The following is a 10,050-nucleotide window of genomic DNA, read 5'->3' on the forward strand; positions in this document are numbered from 1 at the left end:
CTTAGGCAAGAAGCTATGAATCCTCAGTCATTCCAAATCAACAAAGCACGCACTTTGACGCATTTAGATCTATCTCCACTTCATTTAGCTCTTTGACCCTTCTTAGTAAAACTTCTCTAGGCATTTCTCAAACGTGGTAATGACATCCTTAATTCTATTAGCCACGGCATTAGAGTCCTCAATTCTCAATAAGCTCTCCTTCTTTCATTGGAGAGATGCCCTCAACTCATGTAACCTACTCAACTTCTATGTGTAGCTTGTCAAAACCCTCTCAACAATGCCCCACAAATAAAAAATGTAATCTAGTTTAGAAGGTCCTGACTACTTAAACACTATTATCCTCTTCAATACACATGTTACTTGCATTCTGCATATAAACGGTCTTTTTGTTTGACCCATGCAGGCCACCCTGAAATATGTTGTCCTTGCTCCAATTTTCCAACCCTTTTTCTAGCCCTCCAGGCTTGCTTTTATACATTTCTAGCACGGACACCCCTTTGCCCATGCAATCTTATGCGCAGAAGGGTCTTCTTTTGTAGCATTACATATGTCAAATGTGTAGCACCTAGCAAACTTTGCCATGGCCTCTCCACATGATGGGAGAGCCTGATATGCCTTGTGGAAGAGTAGTCTGTAGTCCTCAAAAAATTCACATTGTAGATGGTTTAGGTATATCTTGGTATTATTTTGATGCTATAGCTTGAACACCAAGAGCCATTGTTCATTTGGGGAGACCTCAAAATAGGTCAAGTCTCGAGTGACCCTCCCCTCAAGGCTTAGGCTATACTCCTTGTGTAGTTCCTGTGTTGTAAATAAAAAAATTTTGAAACCAGATACTCAACCCTTTTATTTTTCCTTGCAATATGCAACTATTTAATTAGTTGTTGCATGGCACTTGAAATTCATCCTATAACTAACTATATGTGATCATGCAAGTGATGATGTGAACGCTCACCCCTCATTCTTGTTGCCAACCTATTTTGCTACTAAGACAAGGTGTTTTTTGTGGTCTCAACCAAAGAGATTTTCTATCCTCTTCAGCGTTGAGGTAGCGACTGTGGGGCTTGCCCTTGGTGCCCAGTTGTATGCTGGAGGCCTCATAGTAGCTGGGGAAAATGGAACCCTAAAAGCGTGAAGCTTCACACCTTTAACTGACACAAAAGATATTAGGAAGTAAAACCCTCGATGCAACAATCCTCACTGAGTAGGAATAACAGACCACCAAGTAGGAATAATAAGAACTATAGGAGACCCAATCATTGCATGAACATTTGATAGTCTAATTGTGTGGGTAGCCTTATCACCACATGGATGTTTGACAATCTTATCGTGTGGGTAGCTATTCCCTATGCAAGATTCGCTTTTCTTGAATTTTTATATTCGTATTTAATTCCAACTTTGTGTTACATGGGTTTCTTCGAAGGCATAAAAAGACATACGGAATTTCCTCCAAGTTTGTGGAAAAGAACCAAATGGAAAAACCAAAAATGAGTACAATCCCTCCAAAATAAAATCAAATATTAGATACTATAGAGGTTTGCAATGTCCCAAAAAGACCAAAGCATTTCTATCCAACCAAATATGCTAGAGGTGTACTCCCCTAATGCACGTCCTTTGTAGAGCTGGGAGGTTGTTTACGTAGCAGTAGGCTAGAGTAGATCCTTTTTCTTGCCCATTGGGAGACCTTGAGTTTGCTTATGCCATCACTATGCCATAGTTGAGAAAATTTCCTTCTTGACTTTGTTTTTGGTGACCTTGCAACGGTGCCATGATCTATTTTTTTGCTTCTTTTCCTATTGCTCTTTGCATCATCATGTTGGTGCTTGGACAACATCCATGGGGTGCACTGGCTCGAAGTCACCGCAGCTTAGGATGCACCATAATCGAGATTCTCCATTGCCACAGAGAGAGAGAGAGAGAGAGAGAGAGAGAGAGAGAGAGAGAGAGAGAGAGAGAGAGAGAGAGAGAGAGAGAGAGAGAGAGAGAGAGAGAGAGAGAGAGAAGACTACGGAGCTACGCCTACTACAACATGACTAAACAGTGAGTTGATTTTGGGGGGATAGGGAAGAGAGAGAGAGAGAGAGAGAGAGAGAGAGAGAGAGAGAGAGAGAGAGAGAGAGAGAGAGAGAGAGAGAGAGAGAGAGAGAGAGAGAGAGAGAGAGAGAGAAGACTATGGAGCTACGCCTACTACAACATGACTAAACAGTGAGTTGATTTTGGGGGGATAGGGAAAGAGAGAGAGAGAGAGAGAGAGAGAGAGAGAGAGAGAGAGAGAGAGAGAGAGAGAGAGAGGGAGGGAGGGAGGGAGGGAGGGAGGGAGGGAGGGAGGGAGGGAGGGAGGGAGGGAGGGAGAGAGAGAGAGGGAGGGAGGGAGGGAGGGAGGGAGGGAGGGAGGGAGGGAGGGAGAGAGAGAGAGAGAGCATGCTATGAACAATTAGTAGGCCATGCATACAATTTATATGTAGGGAGAGAAAGAGAGAGCAGACTATGGTGATTTTTGCTATGGTAGCAAGGAGAGAGAGAGAGAGAGAGAGAGAGAGAGAGAGAGAGAGAGAGAGAGAGAGAGAGAGAAGAGATGCAAAGTCTTGATCTCAACCCCCCCTTAGCCCCACCATGTTCACATCAATTACAATGGCCATTAGTAGAGGTTCATGGTACTTCAATAATTAAGTTTAGATATTTTAATCCTTCCATTTCTTCCCCCAAAAAAAACTCTTCTAGCCAATCGGGTCGTAGCATAGTGGTTGGTGCATGGGTTGAGTCTCACTAAAGGCACAATCATTGAGTGACAAAAAATTGGTTTATTCTACACACAATTTACCAAAGGAATGTGATTATATGGCACCAAACCATTCTTTCGACCTGGTACTTTCATTGTCTATCATTCATTAATGATGAACTTTGAAGACATTGCATGCACCACCTTCAATGCCTCACCATTGAATAGAAACTATCCTCTTTGATCACTCTCTCAAAATCTTTCCTCTCTGTGTTTAAGACTTTGTTTCCATGGACTCTAAACCATATCAACATTGCGAGCGTGGATCAATGCCTATAACTTGATTGCAAACATGGCTAGCCGTAAATGTCTATACCATCTCCATATTGATCTAGAAGATAAGTATGAATCCATTTGCAAGAGAAACCAAGTGTCTGTCAACACATCAAGTGTGCTAGAGACAATGAGATCAAAGGGTAAAAGGAATATCAATCTATAGACTGATGGCAGGTTGTATCATGTGGATCCCACAATGAGAAGTACCCCTCCATTCTCATCGTGTTTTCTCATTACTGAGGTTTTTGGGAGACGACAACCAAGGGCTTATACATAGAATCTAGCAGGACACTCAAACATATTGAAGCTGCAAGACCAATTGTTACTCCAAGAAAGAGCTAAAATGATGAGACAATGGAGGAGAGCCAAGAAAAAATAGGGAGGCTTGAAACCCAGCTATGTGCACCAAGGCAGAATGAAATGAACCTTGGGAGGTGCGCGAGGCAAAGAAATTTGAAGAATATCAAGACTCTCAAGCTTGGAAGCAAAGGTTGCAAGAGAATAATAGTACCAATATGGTAACATTTGGTCACTCACCCTAAACTACTTGTATTATTCCTCACTCTAACATTGTTGTTGTAACTAAAAAGGCCATTCTCCATTCAAACAAAGCACGAGGAACATGGAGAAAGCATCAGAAGCTTACAACAACACCATTCCTCCCAAAGTTGTAAGGAGCATGTTGACCAAGAAGAGGTTTAAGAAGGCCAAGGATTAGTGCATGGAAAAGTTCCTACAAGGGTCTTGCCTAGATAGAGGACATTCAAAACACCCTAGATAGGGTGGGGACTAGTAGACAAAGCTACATCCAACTTTTCAAAGCTATGCAAGAGACATTGAAAAAGAAAAAGGGTTAAGGGGTCTTTGCTTCCAAAGCCATTTTCAATTCAACAAACAAGACACATCATCAAAACCAACAAGTCTTGGAAGTCCTTGGGTGAGCCCTTTCACATCATGATAGATAGTTAACTTGGAAAGAAGAGAGTGCTAAACTATGACAGTTGTAACAACATATTCTTTGACCTAAGGACATTGCAAAGAGCAACGATTAGGTTTTACATGTTAGAGTATGTTAAAGAAAATGGTGTTACCATTTTGGTTATCAAGTTGGATGAAATTAAGATTTGTAAAGGGCAAGAAAATGGAGAGATTTTCTATCACCTTGATGAATAAGGCTCTTCAACCGTGTACCAAGGGAGGTGAAGGGTCAAAGGACTCAATGACTTCAACGTGCAATCAAAGCAAGCCATCTACTAGTTGGGAGCATTTCAGGTTGACATGGAAGGCTTTCACATGCTAGATTGGGTGTTTTAATGAACTTCTATACTTGAGGTAATAAGTCCTCAACAATTAGGGTAGGAACTAAGTGTTGAAGGGTTTGGATTAGATAATATAAAGTGGAGTGGCACATGGCCATAAATTTAAAGTTACTAAAGTGCATGTATAATGTGTCAAAAGGTGCTAGTGCTAAGAGTCCTTGCATTTACTACATGGCCATGGCCAAGGAGTGCAATTTTGTTTTGGAATAAGGCGCTCAGTAGACACACCAAAGATCCAAACTTTTAGGCCATTCTAGATATCCCCTTAACAAACGTCCACATGTGCACATTGTATGCCTTGTGTAGAATAGTTGAGAAAATTGGTCATTTGTACATTGGATTTGCATGGAAATTGCAACCCTAGAAGGCCAAAGATGGTGCTATTAGGGGTATTGAGAGGGTTTTGTCAGACATTGGTCTCCACGGAGGGAAGTTGTGATCAAGGTAGATCCTCAAAGATCCAAAAATGGAAATAGTGTTCCCACGAAACCCTTGATAGGTGGGGTTAAGATTAGAAGGTTTTTGGGCTTCCATGGCAAGACCAAAAAAGATTCTTCTCACATTCATTATAACCAATGGAAAGTGCTACACAATGCAGTCACAAACCATAGGGATGGTGAGAGGGTAAGTAATAGGAAGGCCAAAGTTTGGGAGGCACTGGACACAATGTTTGTATATTGTGATAAACAACCTAGTCCATCAAGGACCCCCATCCTTCGAGGGCGTCTTTACCTAAGCCCTTTGGAAGCACCCCTTCTAGACTACTCAAGATGTACTCCTGATGGAGCATCTCTGTCGTATAGCAAAATTTGCTCAGCTATGGGTACTCTTCCATTTTATTTTTCCATGAGAGATATCAATTGATACGTGTATTTAGACATACCATGGCCCTCTTTTGAAAGTAAAATAACACTTAACGTATATAAAATTTGGGATGATATTAGACACACCTCCCTGGCATTATTATTAGTTGTTGCTCATCAATGGGATTGATGGCAATGGAAATGTAGCTCATTTTCTTTATCAAAATTTGGTACTGATGACCATTAGTTTGGTCAACTCTAGTTTCCACTATCTACAATCAAGTATGCAAAGAACCTTATATTCTTAAAACTTTTCTACAACTTGTGAACAAATGCTTATAACACCATTGTTTGTAGTACTGTTTATAACATTGCCCACCCTCTATAAGATAATTTGGAGTAGCAAAATGGCCAAACTACAGAACAAAAATAGAGAGTCAATAACAAACAAATATTTAGAAAATAAAGATGGATCTTCTATTTGATTGATACAACTTTGTGTAAATCCAAGGTGTAGATTAGCAAACTCAACATTGATCCATTTGCAAGAAGTTTTGTAAGCAATCACATGGCACTGATGTATTCTTAATTAAAAGGCTTTCTAGTGATGGATTGATCTTCTTTGAATCTCAACAAACAAATTTTGATGTGGACTATACCAACCTTTCTATGGTTCCCTGCTCTTCTGAAACTGAACCTTGCATTGCTCAGTTCTTATAGGAACATTTTCCATGCTCAAAGATATGAATACACTTAACATCTCTGACCTTAATTTTTTTGCTTTTCTATCTCAAATACAGTCATGTAGCTCTACGCCAATCATTACAGACCAAGATATTCATAGTAACAGTTATAGTTGACCCTTCTAGTGTGTTGATTAAGGCGTTGGCAATTGTAAACTAGAGAAGTTACAAATTGCTTTGGAAAGTCTACTAGCTTCTCATTGGGTCCACAAAGTACATCCTTCTTCATGTCTTCATATATGTTTTGTGAAACCAGACCCAAGCTCGAAGAATAAACCTTGGCATGACATCTTTTCTATAACATCTTATAGCTTCTCATAAATTTATTTGCTTTGTGGGTGCTTTTTGTTGGAAACTAAAAAGGATTGAGTTTTTTCTTTGGCATCAATCCACCAACAATATCATGGTTTCTTCCAAGCCTCATTTGCAACTTGCATGACTTCAATCTCTCTTGTATCCTCTCACATTCACACTGCTACATAAATATTAGCTATGTAGATGTAAGTTGAAGTAACAATTTTATCTATCTCAAGGAGACAATCAAAAGCTAGAGGCCTCATGGACAACTTGACCTACATTGAAAATAGTTACAATTTGATTGCCTTGCATATGTAGGGCTACAGACAACAAAGGAAGGATATGTAGGGTTGCAATTTTCAGCACTAGTTCACTCTCTAACCTTCAGGCTTTTCTCACCTCCTCAACACAATTCTCACCCTCCCCCGCACCACATACGAGGGTCGCAACCATGCAATATGAGGGCCCTCTACCTTTGAGATGGGGATCTCTCACTTAGTGCTAAGCCATATAGGGTTCAACACACAAAAGGGTCACCACCAAGTGATGGCCCCTTAAGAAGCCCCTAGATACGTGGGTCAAAATGACTATGTGTGAAGCCATTGTATTAATTAAGGTTTTAGGATTGACAATTATGTTTTCTTTACACTTAAATTACTCACATAAAAGTATCATTTCATTTATCTCTGTAATCCAACTATCAGCCAATAATAACTTTCTTTACTTATTTACTATCCTTTTATCATTACCATCTAACCTCTCAATTTGAACTACAACTCATAGATTATAAACTTCAATAAATTCAAGAATCAAATAAGAGAAAAAATTTATTTTAACACTCTTGTTTCATCCATAATCTCTGTTAATCCTTTAATATAAACTCTAATATCCACTAATTACCATTTCAGCCCTGAACATCATTTTACATAAGAAGTACCTACCAACAGAATCCATTCTTAATAAAAATCTAGGAGCATATTCTTCACAAAAAATAAACTAAAATCTCTTTTTACTTCATCTCTTAATTCCTTCATTATCATGAGTTATTAATTTTCTATTATTACAATCCATAAAAATAAAGATATTCATAAAAATTATATATAATAAATCATCAAGCCCAATTAACCATACATCCATCATGATACATGTAGTTGATATATTAGTTTACAACCATAAATTCCTCCATTTCCTCTTAATATTCACCAATCATCATTTTTAAAAAAACCCAAAAACTACAATTTTCACACTTAGAAATTCAACAACTTAAATTCCAAACATCCATTTCACCTAAGATTTCATGAGTGAATGCATTACCACATGATGAAACTCTATTTTTTATTTTTCATCCCTAATCTTTCATTAATACTCTTAACTATCACTAATTAGGGCAAAAAATAGTTATTTTTAGCATTAAAATGTATATATCTCTCATTAAACTCATTTCTAGGTTATGAGATTTAATTTTGAGGTTATTCTTAATGTTTTCTTACTCTATTTTTACTCATCTATCATTCATATCATGCATAATTCTTAATTTTCACTAATTAAGGTAAAAATGTAGTTTATACCCTAATTTCAGCCGTTCCTTTATCATTTTAATGCATCTAATGTAAGAACTTTGTTTCTTTTATTCCATTTCATCCTCAAAAATTAGAAAATATATGCATATGATCACAAAACATCAATTCTTTCCATTTCTTGATCAAATTTCAAAGAAAACCAACATACTCGATTAACCAAGTAATTAGAGTCGTTCCACCGTATTCGAGAGTGTTGGTGCTTGCTCCTCCACTCCCTTCACTTCCAGAAATCAGAAAACTTCTTAATCTTTCACTCTTCTCACTAATATTCACTAATCCTCTCTAAATCTTGTAGAAATTCTCTCTCAATACCCAAGAATGGTTGCCAAGAATGGAATGAGGTTGAAGGAGATGCAAGAGGGGATCAAATGTAGCCTTTCATTGCTAGAAATGAGGAAGAGAAGTCAAAGAAATCATCAACATCTTCTTGCATGATGGCACCCATTTTTTGTGTGTTCTCCTCTCTTCCTTCTCAACCTCTCTCTTCACAAGACTCTTCACAAGACTCTCCCTACATAACTTCTTGATCAAGCTCTTTTTAAAAATTGTCAATTTCCCACTTGAACTGGTTTCTTTTGGCATCTCTTCACATCTCTCGACCTAATTTGTCCCACCTTACAGCTTCTTAACCTGAAATTTGTGTATGCATGCTAAAGTATACCCGTCTTTCTACCCGCCTCCAATTTTTCTACGCTTTTCACTTAAAAAATTTCCACACCGGCCTTCTACCACTTAACATTTTTTTGTTCCCTAAAATTTTCACTTAAAAAAATATCTAACGCTCAACTTCTAAATTCTCCCCTAACATTTCTCAAATACGGCTTTACGTCCCTATTTTTAATTAAAATTAATAAATATATATATATATAATACAGAGCTGAAACTCTTCAAAATTGCCAAAAAATAGTGTAAAAATGGCACAAAATAAGGAGTTATCATTCCTCTCTCACTAGCTTCAGTGAGCTCCTGCAAACTACTCTAGTCTTCAAGAACAACTTCAACAACAGCTCGTGGGAAAAAATAATTACTCTCACCATGTATGGATTTAGTCTTGAATATGGTATTGATGATGGTGTAACCCCCGCACTTGTCATATAAGCAGCATGAGGAGCTATTGGAGCTCGTGCATATGGTGCGTTAGTAGCCATAGAGGGTGACATACTTGAGGGAACTAATCCAGGATTGTTATATAATCCTTTCCTCCTCAACGTGCCTCTATCTTTGCATCTGCTACATTAACTAGTCGTTTAAGGCTTACGTGCTCCCTAACAATCTCCTGCAATCCTTGAATAAATTTCCGTTTCTGCATATCCTCTGAAGGAGCGTTTTGCCCCATCTTCCTAATTAATGTTTCCATCTTTTCAATATAATGCTCCACAGATTCTCCTGGGTTTTGTGTTAGATAATCAAATTCTAACCCCAAATGGTCTTGAAACCCTTGCCGTCTAAACTTAGTTAGGAATGCACCTCTTAACACTGCCTAAGTCGCCCAAGTGACGTCAGGAAGATTTCCATACCACAAAGCTACTTCATCCATCAAAGTGGTTGGAAATATATGTAACTTTTTATCATCATCAATGATCTCACTCACTATAGATGTAACTTCAAACTGCTGGACATGCATATATGGATTATCATCCCAATGGCCAGGATATTGAGTGAAGTCAGTAAGCCGCACAGGTGCTCTCATAGCCATATAGAATGATCTTAGTACCTCCTCTAGATCTTCAAAGATTGGAACATGTTATTTTGGGTCTGCAAATAACCTACTATGACCCCAATATTCTACAAGACTATAGATACTATTATCTTCTATCGTACATTCAACAAATTCTTTGTTTGTTCTATATCCTATTGTTTCAATGGAGAACTTATCAGACCCCACAAAATCGCCTTTTTGAGACTCTTCTTTTGCTTCTTCTTCCTTCTTATCACTAGGAGTTGACCCCTTCTTCGAGCTACCTTTATTGGTACCACTCATTTCCTCGGAGCTTTCTCCTCGCTTCTTCCAATTGTAATCTGACGCAGTTCCAACACTCCCCAGTGATTTTTCCAGGTTTTAGTAATAAATTCAATCCACCTTGCGAAGTATTTTGTAACTCTTTGTTCAACTTTTCTAACAGCTCCAATATTCTCTCAGTCTTTCTTTCCAGTCTTTTTCTTGCTCGCTCGTCCCGTGCTAACCTTTTATTTTCACTCATTTACTCTGGTGTGTAATGATTTTCCCTTCAAACACATCCCTCGATCTGTCTC

At 38.4% G+C, this 10,050-nt stretch overlaps 1 pseudogene; it reads right to left on the reverse strand.

Moving 5' to 3' along the window:
* Positions 1-325: 325 nt before the first annotated feature.
* LOC148019606 (uncharacterized) lies at positions 326-9,133 on the reverse strand (annotated as a pseudogene).
* Positions 9,134-10,050: the final 917 nt, after the last annotated feature.

The sequence above is a fragment of the Lygodium microphyllum genome, chromosome 19 (genome assembly GCF_053477565.2).
Source record: "Lygodium microphyllum isolate KBCC chromosome 19, Lygodium_microphyllum_v1.1.10, whole genome shotgun sequence".
NCBI lineage: Eukaryota > Viridiplantae > Streptophyta > Polypodiopsida > Schizaeales > Lygodiaceae > Lygodium > Lygodium microphyllum.